This window comes from Lepisosteus platostomus, chromosome 5 (assembly GCF_059453375.1).
Source record: "Lepisosteus platostomus isolate fLepPlt1 chromosome 5, fLepPlt1.hap1, whole genome shotgun sequence".
In the NCBI taxonomy this organism is placed as follows: domain Eukaryota; kingdom Metazoa; phylum Chordata; class Actinopteri; order Semionotiformes; family Lepisosteidae; genus Lepisosteus; species Lepisosteus platostomus.
The window spans coordinates 15,410,217-15,424,617 of NC_142615.1; the positions used below are offsets into that span (position 1 = coordinate 15,410,217).

The window sequence follows — 14,401 nt, forward strand, 5'->3', positions numbered from 1 at the left end:
TCATGCACTTTTCTACATTCCTGTTCAGCCTAAATTCCGTCCGACATATTTCTTTGTTTCACTTTGGATTAATCAAACTTTTTTTTTTCTTCACACCAAACCATTTTCACTTCTCCCACGCGCCCCGCGGAACCCCCCAGTCGAGACAAACTGACGAACTATCACAATTCAGGATCACGGACCAGGTTCCAAATCCTGGCTTTAAACACACAGTTGAATCGAGTTACCATTTTCGGCTCTTCTGCGAGTACAGTTCTAGTTACTACCTTCAGCCATACTGCAGTCGTGTACCAGGATGCAACACCTGGATTGTTTCGCACGGGCAGGGCGAGACGCTATTCCTTCAGCAATCCCTTTTTTCTACCCCACCTTCACAAAACAGGCATCTAAAAACACATACACCATTAACTCATTTTTCTGTAATACTTGCTTCAGCACCACAGCAACATGGAGAGGACAAGGGACTTTTTAGAAAAGAGGAGTCCTTACCTCTTTTTAGAAGCGGTCGCCTAACTTTTCCTCTCCATGTCCGTGTGGTTTAATTTAGATGGATACTTCTTCATCATTTGGGTTACATATCCGCCAATCTGCCTCCTCCTTTTTAGAGGACGTTGTAAACCTTTAGGAACAATATAATCTAGCAACAAGGTTATGTCACTGTAATTAGGCTTAAGACAATCAAGAACAAGGCTTGCCTTTCTTCGAAATTCTTTACGGTCATCAGGCAATTTAGGAAAAGACTTAACTAATGCAAATAATTCACTAGGAGACCAATGTCAATGTACATATGCTGGAGTTCCTTCTGGACCTGTTAAAGTGCACATTGGCATTTCACGAACAAGTGAAAAGGCTTTGGCTCCGGACCGCTTTCTAGTTTTGGTGGAGACTTTTTCTTTTTAGAAGGCATGGTCATGACTTTAGCTGCAGCTTGCTGTTCTTTAGTTTCAAGACTAGTCTTTTTTGAAGCTTCCCATTATTTCTGTGATTTCTCTTTCCATTACATAAGCTTTCCAATTCACTTTCTTTCCGTTCTTCTCCTTCTCTTCTTAGTTTCCCCTTCTTCAGAAAACTTATTTTTCCTAATTCAACTTTCCTCTGTCCATTCTGATTCACTTACAAAGATCCTTCATAGTTATGGGCCCCTAATTATCATATATAAATTATGTGCAAGTTCCCTTACACCTATTACCCTAGCTTTACAGTTCATGAACATAAAACATTTTTTTTACTCTAACCCAGGCTATAATTGTTTCTCTGAATTTGTCGTACATGTACTTTTGCTGGACTGCTCGGTCCCATTTTCATCTTTGAATTTTAATTTCCCATTTTTACCAATCGGTGCCTTACTTAGAACCTTATCACATCAACTACTCCGCAGAGCAAAAACCACACGTCTGTGTTAAGATAAGTTCTTTATATGAGTCCCAGACTAATCAAACCCACGTGAGAACACCCCTGTGGCTCGCTTCTCAAACTATTAATTTTTAAGGATCACTTACTGGCGTCAGACAGCTGCCAATTCTCCAGACGCGTCTCTGGAAGGATAAACAATTTATCCTCTGAGGTTCGTCCAATTTTGCTAAAATTGTCAGGGTCCAGATGGAGTTTCAGCAGCCGTTCGCGTTCAGGTTTCTGATCCCGGACGAGCCCCCAAATTGTCATGGAACTATCAAGGAAGCCACAAGAGAGAGTTCTCACCTGAGTGAGGTCTTTATTTCAATATTGCAAGCCCTGCTGCCACTTCGCAAAGTGCAACCAGAGACTCAATTTGTTACAAGCAGTACAGGGTTTTTAAAAGATGTTGCGCTGTAAAAAAGCTCAGCGCTTTGTCCTTTCTAAAAGTTCCCCTTTCCCTAAGAGAAAACTGATTACATCAAAAAGCGAGAGAAGAAGCACTAGATTTGTTATTCAAAGCTAATCAGTTACTTTCAGCTAATTCTAACGACCCAGAAAGCATATATTGTTTTGGTACATTGTCTTCTAAAGTAACCTAAACAGTGTACTTTGTTGATACACTGTTTTCTAAAATTCTGCACGTACTGTAGCACAGCATTTACATCCTTGAAATATATTATCTTTGTAGATTAAGCTGACCCAGGGACGCCAAATAATGTAGGGAAAACCGGTCCAGGGACGCCAAATATGTAATCATAGTGGGTCTCTGAAGGCACCAGTTCTGTAGGGTTTGGGCATTTACTGAGACAATTATTAATTGTAGCAGTAAATCACAAAGTTGATTCTTTTGATGGCTTTAGAATCCAACCATGCGACATAACTCAAACAACGCACACACACAGGTACTAACACACGAGGATACATTTATTAATACATAGAATATGCATGTAAACCTAACAGATCTTATCGAGAGGGTTATCAGAATACAAAAGGTATATATTCAATCAGTTACAAAGTGTTACACATATCAAGAGGACATACATTCAGTATATCATTCATTAAGACCGTTTCGTAAAGTGAACTTGGTTACAACTTCTACATTAGATACTCAAACAAGTACATAACTCTTAGGAATTAAATTGATATCAACTGGTTTGGATAACAATTGAATTCTCGAGCTGTAATGCATTGAAGTTGAATACTCATCCAATCTTTGGGGATTCAGATCTCCTGCGGGCACAAAGAAACAGTTGCAGGCTGTTGCTGTCCAATCCGCGCTCTCTGGCTCCGTGCCAGGCTGTGCTGTGCGGCTTGCGACGGTGCGCTGCTGATGCTCACTGTTGGCTTAACTAGCAAAGTTTGTGCACAGGAGAAAAGATGACTGTGGGTCCCAGCAAGTCAGGAAGAGGACTGGTTCGTTCCTGATGAAGAGCTAGTTCTGAATAGTGATTCAGCTGTCCACAGTTCCGACCTGTTCACGAGGCCTGCTGCTGGTTACTCTCTGGCAACCTCCACTCTAGACTCTTAGAACAAAGGAAAGTTCTGGCACTCGGACACACTGGCCGTTCCGTGGTTGTCCGGGCTGAGTCTCAGGATGGTCAGGAGGCGCGCTGTGAGAATGTCCTGCCCTTGGGATTCTCCTTTGAATTCCCTTTAGAATTGTTGAATCTTGTCTGAATCTGAATCTCAGTCTCAATCTCCCAGGCTCTCTGTGTTGCCTGTTTTACCTGGAGGAACTTCAGCTCATTGATTGGCTGAAAGTTCCATGGGCATCAGAGTCCCACGTGGGTTACTCGGCCCTACCAGTCCCTGATTGGTTGATCAAGGTGAGATATGAGTCACTTAGTCCTGACACTTAGTAATGCAGTCCAGATGTCCAACTGGCACTCCCTAAACAGATAGGCGCCAATGGATGACCATTGATCATGATAGCCAGGCTTAGCTAAGTGCATCCCCCTGTGGGAGCTGTCCTTATCAAAAGAAAACATCTTGCATGAATAGTTTCTCTGTGGCTGCACCACAGAGATGAACAGAGAAATGGGGCCTCATTTGGGAAGCTCAGAAACACTTAATTCTGCCTTATTATTTAAGCCTCACCGCTACATCTTAAAGCACCAATATATTTCTTGCAAAGCTCTCTACATTTTAAGAATCAATTTACTTATTAGATTTCCACTTCAAGACTTGTTCGGCTGGCGTTCTGGGAGTCGCGTTTATCAGAATTGTATTGAAATCGTTTCCCACAGAGCTCAGATGTCAAAGCACAGCAGCAGCTCTCCACAGCGATCCTCTATAGCGCCCTTTCTCCCGCAGCTCCGTCCTCATTGGAAGGAAGCAAGAGTGAAAGGCTGAAGTGAAATTGAGCGGGGACGAAGGCAGTGAAGAGAGAGAACGTGGGAAGAAGAGAAAAACGCAGGGGAAAAAAAGCAGCGTCGTAAAAGAGGTGACAGAGCTGTCCTCTCTATAAGTGGGGTGCCAGCGAGCTTTGCTCTAGCTTACGGCCACACCCCCTTGAGCATGCCTGATCTTGAAAGCTGAACAGGGATGGGCCTGGTTAGTACTTGGATGGGAGACAGCCTGGGAATACCAGGTGCTTTTAAGCGCAGGAGGTGCCCTATCCCCGCTCGCTCGCTCATTCCCCTGTTCACAAGTGCAGTGCGGCTTGTCCGTCTGTTTATTTGTCAGCTCTGGCGAGACACGGGTGCTTGTGTATTAGCGTGAGCGTTTTTTTTATTCTGATCATGAACAGTTTTACAAGTCCGCAAAGGATCGAGGAAAGGTTTATCGCCAGCTGAAAAGAGACACAGCGCTTCGGCTGTGGAGACTTGCTCGGCTGGCGTTCGGGGAGTCGCGTTTTTCAGAATTGTATTGAGATCGTTTTCCACAGAGCTCAGATGTCAAAGCACCGCAGCAGCTCTCCACAGCGATCCTCTATAGCGCCCTTTCTCCCGCAGCTCCGTCCTCATTGGAAGGAAGCAAGAGTGAAAGGTTGAAGTGAAATAGAGCGGGGACGAAGGCAGTGAAGAGAGAGAACGTGGGAAGAAGAGAAAAACGCAAGGGAAAAAAGCAGCGTTGTAAAAGAGGTGATGGAGCTGTCCTCTCTATAAGAAGGGTGCCAGCGATCCTTGCTCTTGCTTACGGCCACACCCCCTTGAGCATGCCTGATCTCGGAAGATAAACAGAGATGGGCCTGGTTAGTACTTGGATGGGAGACCGCCTGGGAATACCAGGTGCTGTAAGCTTTTAAGCGCAGGAGCTTGTAAAACTGATCATGAACAGTTTTACAAGTCCGCAAAGGATCGAGGAAAGGTTTATCGCCAGGTGAAAAGAGACACAGCGCTTCCGCTGTGGAGACTTGTTCGGCTGGCGTTCGGGGAGTCGCGTTTTTCAGAATTGTATTGAGATCGTTTTCCACAGAGCTCAGATGTCAAAGCACAGCAGCAGCTCTCAAAAAAGCAGCGTCGTAAAAGAGGTGACGGAGCTGTTCTCTCTATAAGAAGGAGAAGAAGAAGAGGAACAGAGGATTTGTTTGTCTTAAGTTAGACTTTGTTTTTTTGTGTTTTTTTGGTGTTTTTGGTTGATTTTTGAAGCCCTCCCCTTCAGCCTAGCTCTGTTTGGGGAGGGGAGAGACTTTTGGGGTTTTTTTGTTGCTTTTTTGTTGCTTTCTGAGTCCTGTTTGTGTTTTAATGGAAGGAAAAAACATGGAGGCAGAGAATGTTATTGTAGTGTAGGTAAGAGAAAGATGAGGAATTTGGACCGACCCCCCTGGCGGGTTTTTGCAAGGGCGCATACTGTTGTGGTGGATGTGAGCGGCGTGGAGAAACCGTCTGCGGGTGCTATTATCGCAGCTGTGTACGGCGTCTGTGGGGAGGGCTCTCTTTTTGCCTGCCGCCCCCAGACGCCAAAAGAGTTTGAACTGACTCTGGACTCAAAAGAACATGCGGACGCGGTGGCTGTGGGGCTGGATGTGCAGGGCACACCCTGCTACTGCCGCTGGCTGGAGCGGAAGGAGGTAGTGGTGTCCTTCCTCCACCTCCCGGCATATATCTCAGATTAGACTATCAAGGAGAAGCTGAGTAGCTGGGGGGTGAGAGTCATTTCGGACATCAGGATGCGCCACTACCCCGGGACCACCATTGCTGATGGCACGAGGTTTGTTCGGATTCGCTTTCCCGATCATGTAGCCTCGTTGCCATACAGCACCCGCTTCGCCACGGCAGAGGGGGGGCAGTACTTCAGGGTCCTCCACGACCAGCAACAAAGGGTGTGTCATGTCTGCCTGGACTTGGGGCACATCGCCAAGGACTGCCCTGAGTTCCTCTTCTATGAGTGCAGACAGCCCGGCCATCGCGCCAGGAAATGCACCGCTGCCAAGTGCCCGGACTGCCTCCATGCGCTCATGAGCTGCAACTGCGAGCCAGAGCCGGAAGATCCAGCCGCCGCAGGAGCAGCTGCCCGCAACGCTGAGGGGGTTGAAGATGGACTACGAGTGGCCACTGCAGCTGAGCATGGAGAGTTGCTAGCAGCGGCGCCCCAGGACCCCAGTGAGCCAGCAACGCCCCAGCCGGTGATGGGAGAGAGGCAGAGGAGGCCCCTCCAATCCTGGGTACAGCGCAGCAGAAAGGAGCCGGGGACCAGCCAGCATCTCCACCAGCAGAGGCGCCCCGTTGCCCTAACAATCCTGCTGCATCCCACTCTGTGCCGCAAGAGAAGCAGAGGGAGGTTGCTCCACAACATGCGGCGGTGCAGCGTGGTGCAGCTGAGATCCTACGGGCACCACCACCACCAGAGGCTGCCCCTCAGCGTACCAGTGGGCTTTTGACACCCAAGCCTGTGCAGGGAGAGAGGCAGAGGGAGGAGGCGACGGCACCAGCACCACCACCACCATCACCGTCAGCGGTTCCCCAGCTGTGGGCAAGCCGGGGTACAACCGCCTGGGCCCTCGAAGGCTGGAATCCAGTGGCACCACGTCAGGCCTCAGCCCAACCTGAAGCCCAGTTCAAGAGTTGTCCGCAGACCCATCCCTGATGTCTCTGCGGTGGCGGAGACAGGAGGTGGGGAGGAAGCGGCAAGTGTTGGCAATGAGAATGTGGCAGAAAGGGCGGGGGAACTGTCGCGCGGGCCGGAGAATTAATTTCACTCTTATGGCCATATGCGTGATGGCAACTTTCGCCTCTTTAAACGCCAACGGGCTGAGGGACTGAGCAAAGCTGGGGGCAGTGTTAGCTCTGCTGGGGCGGACGGATGTTGTCTGCCTCCAGGAGACCTTCTGGGACGAGGAGTGTGTCCGGAAGGTGCGAGCACAGTGGGACGGGGAGCTGTTTTACAGCAACACCTCCAGCCTGTGCAGGAGGGGGGTGGCTGTGCTGGTGAGGAGGGGAGTGTACGAGAGCGTAAGGCTCCTGCACCGCCACACGTAGGGCCAGCTCCTGCAGGTCTGTCTTGGGTTTCCTGGACAGTCCGTGCTGCTGAGCAACATCTACGCCCCCAATGGGGAAGCTGAGCGGCTCGCCTTCTTCAAGCAGCTGGAGGCGAGCTGCTTTCAGCAGCCAGGGCTGGTCGTCGGAGATTTTAACTGTGCACTGAGTGCGCTCGATGTCGCGGTTGGGATGACCTTTAAGAGCAGTGCTGCTCGCAGCTTCCTGGAGCGCAGTGCGGAAGCTCACTGGTTCGTGGATGCGTGGCGTCAGGCTTAGTGTGCGCGGAGGGACTTTTCTCGGCGGCAGGTCGTCGAAGGTGTCTTGAGACAGAGCCGGATCAACCTGTTGCAGGGGCACATGAGTCTCTTCCCGTGCCTGAGCCAGATGCGCTATGTGTTCATGACCCTGAGCGACCATGCTGTGCTTCACTTTTCTCTAGCAGGGGCACAGGAGGACCGGTGCCCCGGCCTCTGGTGCTTTAATAAGGCGCTCCTGGGGAGGCTTCATTCTGTCAGGGCATAGAAGACCTTATCCGGCAGCAGCTGCAGTGTCCCCTGTATAGGTCAGAAAAGCTGGTCTGGTGGGATAATCTCAAGTACGCCATCAAAGAGTTCAGTATCTAGTATGGCCTGTCCCGGGGGCGGGAGAAGGCCAGGCGGGAGAGACAGCTTCGGGCTCGGATCACCTCAGAGCTCGGGCTCCTGGCAGATCACGGCGGGGGCTGCGAGCTCTTGCTGGAGCTGAGGGGTGAGCTACAAGCCCTGGAGGAGGAGAAGTGGAGAGGAGCCAGGGTGCGCAGCAGAGCCCAGTATCTTGCCAAGGGCGATAAGAGCACGATGTTCTTTTTCGGCCTGGAGCAGGAGAGGCAGCGCAGCTCCTTCATCAAGGAGCTGGTGGGAGAGGACGGTGTGCGGCTCTCTGCCCCCGAGGCCGTTAGGAATGAGGTGTTTTCTTTTTATAGCGCCTTGTTCTGGCCGAAGTGGTGGATGAGCAGCAGACCTGGGCCATGCTGGCTTGGGTGAGTACCCGCCTGTCACAGAGCGATCGTGAGCTCTGTGACAGTGCGCTGAGCTTGGAGGAAGTGCTTGAAGCACTTCGGGGCTCGTCTCCTAACAAGAGCCCTGGGTGGGACGGGCTCTCCTCCAAGCTCTACAGACACTTTCAGCAGTCCCTGGGGCCCCTCCTTCTGGAGGTGTTCCAGGAGATTGCCAGGACCGGCGCTCTGACCCCATCTATGAGAAGGGGGGTGATCTCTCTTGTCTACAAAAAGCAGGGGGATCCCTCCCTTTTGAAAAACTTTCGCCCGATCAGTCTGTTGAACACAGACTATAAGATACTAACTCGTGTTCTCTCCCTCAGGCTCGGGAAGGTTCTGCCCAGGATCCTGTCGCCTTCGCAGACCTACTGCGTCAAGTGGAGAGACATCGCGGACACGGTGTGCTCCATCAGAGATGTTGTGGACCTTATGCGGGAGCAGCCGAGGGGTGGATACGTCCTGAAACTGGACCAGGAGAAGGCCTTCGACAGGGTGGAGCATTCCTTCCTGTTTGAGGTCTTGAAGAGCTTTGGCTTCGGCGAGGCCTTCATCTCCTGGGTGAGGCTCGTGTACAAGGGGATCGTGAGCTGTGTCAAGGTGAATGGTTCCCTCACGAGCTTCTTTCCAGTGACCTTGCCTGGGGGCACCGCCACCTCGTTGATCTACCAATATGCTGACGACACCAGACTGACGTTGGCAGAGGTGGCGGAGATCTCGGCCATTTTAGAGGTGGTGCAGGCCTACTGCGCTGCCTCGGGCGCCAAGGTAAACTTGGAGAAGTCTGAGGTCATGCCGGTGGGGAGGGCAGACCTTGCCCCGCTCTTCGGTTACCCTTTCAGGGTTGAGACGGGTCACCTGAAGGTCCTTGGCATCTACATTAACGCTGATGAGCAGGCCACTGGGCTTCTCCTGTGGAAGGAGAAGCTCATTAAGATGAGGGCAAATTAAATCGGTGGAGACACAGGTCCCTGACCCTAAAGGGAAGGGTCCTGCTCGTTAACACACTGTGCCTGTCCCTCTTGTGGTACCCACTGTCTGTGATGCCTCTTCCTGAACGGGTAGAGAATGAGATTAGGCAACTGGTGGTGGGATTCGTGTGGGAGGGGAAGCCTCCGCGGGTCACTCATGACACCCTCATTGGGAAAATCTCCAGGGGTGGGCTGAAGCTGTGTGATGTAGGCCTGAAGCTGAAAAGCTTTAGGCTGAAAGTAGTGAAGAAGTTCCTTGACCTGGATAATGTCAGCATTTGGAAGATTGGTATGGGAAGCTACCTCGAGACTTGCGGGGGCTTGGGGCAGGAGACTCTCCTGGTGAGGCTGACTCCGGGGTTGATAAAACATCTGCCCTCCTTTTACAGGGAGGTCCTGCTGGCGAGGGGGTAGTTCATGTCCCAGCATGTCTCCTACACGCCGGAGACCCGGGCCCAGATTCTGGAACAGCCTCTGTTCCTCGACCCCCTGCTGGTGTCTCGATGGAACAGGCAGCTCTACGAGGCTGGCATATCCAAGGTCAAGGATCTTCTTTATGAAGTAAAGGACGGATTTCTGCCCACCCAGGCTATTGTCGACGCTGTGCGAGAGGTCGACGACGAGCTGCCTGTCAGTAAGATCCGTCAGGATTACGAGCAGCTCAAACTCGGTCTCCCGGACAGTTGGCTGGAGAAGCTCCATCTACAAGACGGGGCAGCAGGCCCAGCCTGGCCGGAGCTGAGGGTGAAGTGGGGGGACCGTGGGGTGGACCTCCTGGGGTTCACCACCAGCATGTTCTACAGGCTGATGGTGGCGAAACGCTTCAGAGTGCCGGTCTCAGAGGTGTTCTGGGGTAAGATCTTCCCCCAGCTCGAGCCAGGGCATACTTGACGGATCTGCTGGATGGCCTGTTTCGCTCTGTTCGAGGAGCTGTTCTTGACGGGGTGCCCTGGAAAGAGCTGTTCCTCTTTGGGTACCGCGGGTCTGAGAGGGGGGTTAACGCCATTTTAGTGAACCTCCTCCTCAGCCTAACGAGGACAGCTGTCTGGGAGAGGAGGAACCTCATGATGTACAATGGCCTGAAGCCAGACCTTGTCAGGCTGTGCATTGCCAGGGTGAAGGACTGCTTCTCTCTCAGCCTGGCCTACTGCAGGGCTGAGAGGCGGATGGCCGACTTTCGCAGAATCTTCTTAAAAAATAACATCTTTGTGGACCTGCGGGAGGAAGGCCTGTACTTCCGGCTCTGAGATGGGGGTGTCTTTGAACAAAAGACACACACGGCTCCACCCTTTTCCACCCCTGAATAGCATTGGCGAGTTGAATAGCATTCAATTCACATCGAATAGCATTGGCCCCTGAATAGCCCCTGAATAGCATTTGCGTAGCTCAGCACTGGGCCACTGGGCACAATTTCCCACCGTTTCCAGAGTGTAGTGGTTATCACGTTATCACGTTAGACCGTTACACAGACAGTTTCCATGAGACGTTGGACTTCCGATATTTAGAAGGATCCGTTTTTCAAGAAACATTTAAATTGATTCTTTTATCAAGCTCGTAGTTTTCCTTCAAATCTTGAAAGCTCTCAGTGAGAACATCATAGGCTGCAGGACGCCCCGTAACTTGATTACTTCAACAGAAAGAAGAGCAGACAGCTCGACAAATATGTGAGGCCCAGAGAGCGCAAGGCGAGCTGCACACGTTTCGGTGGCTGAGAGAGGGCAGTTTTTGCTTCTGCATTTCCCAAGTAAGGACGCATGACAACAAGCGATCGCGGTGCTCATCTACGACACAGTGGTGATGAGTTTTCAGTACGTGTTCTTTTGAACGAGCAATGAGGTTGCCGCCTTGGACAGCTGACTGCACGCTCTCATTGTGCCACGTGATGAGAATTCACCAGGCTCGTTCAGTCATTAGTCACATTCCATCGTTTGCCATAAGCAGACGCTGCGAAGTGATGTGGATATCAGTTCCCAGTCTTGTGGAAGAGGAGGAAAAGAGCACACGAGGGCTCGTCCGGGAGTTGAACCCGGGACCTCTCGCACCCTAAGCGAGAATCATACCACTAGACCAACGAGCCACGGCAGCACTTTCCATTTCAATCTGTCAGCGAGCTTGAGGATGGGGAGAGGCGCCATTCGCTCGTCCAGTCAGACCTTCATCAATAAGTCAAGAAAGCTGCAATTACACGACTGCCTTGCAGACGAAGGGCAGTGAACTGTGCCCGGTAAGAGGGGAACAAGCGGCACTAGGTGACGCCGAGGCATAAGTCCCAGCGAGGGGGGTTGGCTTGTATGGTACAGCGCTTGCTTTGCATGTGGGAGATAGCAGGATCAATTCCCGCATCCTCCAGGTGTGTGCTTAGAGCTTGATGTGCCGAAAGGCGTCCTTTAGCCTGTGGTCCCGCCTTACATGGAGAGCATCGTGCAGCTGTCAAGCGTTTCGCAGCCACGCCCCCTTTTCATCTTCTCTCTGGCTTAAGCGTCACTCCGCCCCTCTCTCTTGACATTTCATGTCAGCATGTCAGAAGTCCGAGTGACATTTTTAATGGCTGAGTGAGGGCACGATGCTGAAGCAGAGAGGCCACTTCAGCCACAGAGACTTGTGCTAGGTGAGATCTGAAAGACGGACTCGCAACAGAAACAGACCAAAAATGTATCGGTGAGATCAAAAGGCAAATGCAACATTCAGCAGAGGGCGTCTAAAGATTAGGGAACGGGCGACTGAAATCCATGTGAGGCAAACTTTCCGGTGTGTGTACTGCAGCTGGGCTTGTTGGCGTAATTGGTAGTGCGTCAGTCTCGTCATCTGAAGGGCCTGAGTTTGATCCTCACACGGGGCAGGGCTGCTTCCTCTCTTGCTCTTTTCAAACACTTGCGGCAACTGTTCGCTCATAACCACGTCTGGAATGCGTGACCTTTACACGGGCGAGAAGCAACGCCGCATCCCTTTTCTAAAGAACATTCACATTCAGAAATAAGTCAAGAAATTTGCCATTACTTTCGCTCGCACTGCTGTCAGCCTGCCCATGTTGCCAAAGAAAGATTCACTCGGCGTCAACATGACAGAACAGCGATCACTTGAAAACAATGTTCCACACTCCGTAAGCAAGAACTTCAGTGTTTGCAGTCACCCGATATGCCGATAGTCAAAGGAGCGCAAAACACGAAGCGTCAAAAGACAAGATGAGTGGATGGAAAGAGCGTTGAATTGATGAGCACAAAAGTTCAGCTCGTACAATAGGCAACGAAGGTCTCAGCGTCGTCATCGCACTTGAAAGGACTGCCTTGCAGACCAAGGGCAGTGGGCGGTGCCCGGTAAGAGGGGCAGAGGCGGTAAGACATGATGCCGAGATGCATGAAGCGAGGGGGATTAGCTCAAATGGTAGAGCGCTCGCTTAGCATGCAAGAGGTAGCGGGATCGATGCCCGCATCCTCCAGGTCTGAGTTTGGATCTCCGGAAGCCCGGTGCTCTTGTTTAGCTTCTGCGACTTCTGACAGGTGCTCCTCCGTTGCGGAGAATGTCCTTCAGTTGTCAAGCGTTGAAGGGCCACACCTCCTTCCCAACCTCAGTCTGCACTGAGTGCGTCTCCGGCATTTTCTCGTCCAATTTGTCAGCTTAGCAAGTGAAAAGTATATCCGAGTGAAAACAGTGCTGATAATACTCTCACGAATTGTTAGAAGACGTGCTTTTGATCATCGATTGCTTAACAATCACATTCGTTCGACTTGAGCCATCAAGCTCGTAGTTTTCCTTCAAATCTTGAAAGCTCTCAGTGAGAACATCATAGGCTGCAGGACGCCCCGTAACTTGATTACTTCAACAGAAAGAAGAGCAGACAGCTCGACAAATATGTGAGGCCCAGAGAGCGCAAGGCGAGCCGCACACGTTTCGGTGGCTGAGAGAGGGCAGTTTTTGCTTCTGCATTTCCCAAGTAAGGACGCATGACAACAAGCGATCGCGGTGCTCATCTACGACACAGTGGTGATGAGTTTTCAGTACGTGTTCTTTTGAACGAGCAATGAGGTTGCCGCCTTGGACAGCTGACTGCACGCTCTCATTGTGCCACGTGATGAGAATTCACCAGGCTCGTTCAGTCATTAGTCACATTCCATCGTTTGCCATAAGCAGACGCTGCGAAGTGATGTGGATATCAGTTCCCAGTCTTGTGGAAGAGGAGGAAAAGAGCACACGAGGGCTCGTCCGGGAGTTGAACCCGGGACCTCTCGCACCCTAAGCGAAAATCATACCACTAGACCAACGAGCCACAGCAGCACTTTCCATTTCAATCTGTCAGCGAGCTTGAGGATGGGGAGAGGCGCCATTCGCTCGTCCAGTCAGACCTTCATCAATAAGTCAAGAAAGCTGCAATTACACGACTGCCTTGCAGACGAAGGGCAGTGAACTGTGCCCGGTAAGAGGGGAACAAGCGGCACTAGGTGACGCCGAGGCATAAGTCCCAGCGAGGGGGGTTGGCTTGTATGGTACAGCGCTTGCTTTGCATGTGGGAGATAGCAGGATCAATTCCCGCATCCTCCAGGTGTGTGCTTAGAGCTTGATGTGCCGAAAGGCGTCCTTTAGCCTGTGGTCCCGCCTTACATGGAGAGCATCGTGCAGCTGTCAAGCGTTTCGCAGCCACGCCCCCTTTTCATCTTCTCTCTGGCTTAAGCGTCACTCCGCCCCTCTCTCTTGACATTTCATGTCAGCATGTCAGAAGTCCGAGTGACATTTTTAATGGCTGAGTGAGGGCACGATGCTGAAGCAGAGAGGCCACTTCAGCCACAGAGACTTGTGCTAGGTGAGATCTGAAAGACGGACTCGCAACAGAAACAGACCAAAAATGTATCGGTGAGATCAAAAGGCAAATGCAACATTCAGCAGAGGGCGTCTAAAGATTAGGGAACGGGCGACTGAAATCCATGTGAGGCAAACTTTCCGGTGTGTGTACTGCAGCTGGGCTTGTTGGCGTAATTGGTAGTGCGTCAGTCTCGTCATCTGAAGGGCCTGAGTTTGATCCTCACACGGGGCAGGGCTGCTTCCTCTCTTGCTCTTTTCAAACACTTGCGGCAACTGTTCGCTCATAACCACGTCTGGAATGCGTGACCTTTACACGGGCGAGAAGCAACGCCGCATCCCTTTTCTAAAGAACATTCACATTCAGAAATAAGTCAAGAAATTTGCCATTACTTTCGCTCGCACTGCTGTCAGCCTGCCCATGTTGCCAAAGAAAGATTCACTCGGCGTCAACATGACAGAACAGCGATCACTTGAAAACAATGTTCCACACTCCGTAAGCAAGAACTTCAGTGTTTGCAGTCACCCGATATGCCGATAGTCAAAGGAGCGCAAAACACGAAGCGTCAAAAGACAAGATGAGTTGATGGAAAGAGCGTTGAATTGATGAGCACAAAAGTTCAGCTCGTACAATAGGCAACGAAGGTCTCAGCGTCGTCATCGCACTTGAAAGGACTGCCTTGCAGACCAAGGGCAGTGGGCGGTGCCCGGTAAGAGGGGCAGAGGCGGTAAGACATGATGCCGAGACGCATGAAGCGAGGGGGATTAGCTCAAATGGTAGAGCGCTCGCT

At 51.1% G+C, this 14,401-nt stretch overlaps 2 non-coding genes and 1 pseudogene across 2 annotated transcripts; 1 reads left to right on the forward strand and 2 right to left on the reverse strand.

Annotated features, from left to right (window-relative positions):
- The first annotated feature begins 4,528 nt into the window (after positions 1–4,528).
- LOC148664022 (5S ribosomal RNA) lies at positions 4,529–4,637 on the forward strand (annotated as a pseudogene).
- A 6,187-nt stretch (positions 4,638–10,824) lies between these two features.
- Positions 10,825–10,896, reverse strand: trnap-agg (transfer RNA proline (anticodon AGG)). Its single transcript has one exon. It is a non-coding gene; the product is annotated as a tRNA-Pro (tRNA).
- Positions 10,897–13,011: 2,115 nt separating this feature from the next.
- trnap-agg (transfer RNA proline (anticodon AGG)) lies at positions 13,012–13,083 on the reverse strand. The gene has a single exon. It is a non-coding gene; the product is annotated as a tRNA-Pro (tRNA).
- Between the last annotated feature and the right edge of the window lie 1,318 nt (positions 13,084–14,401).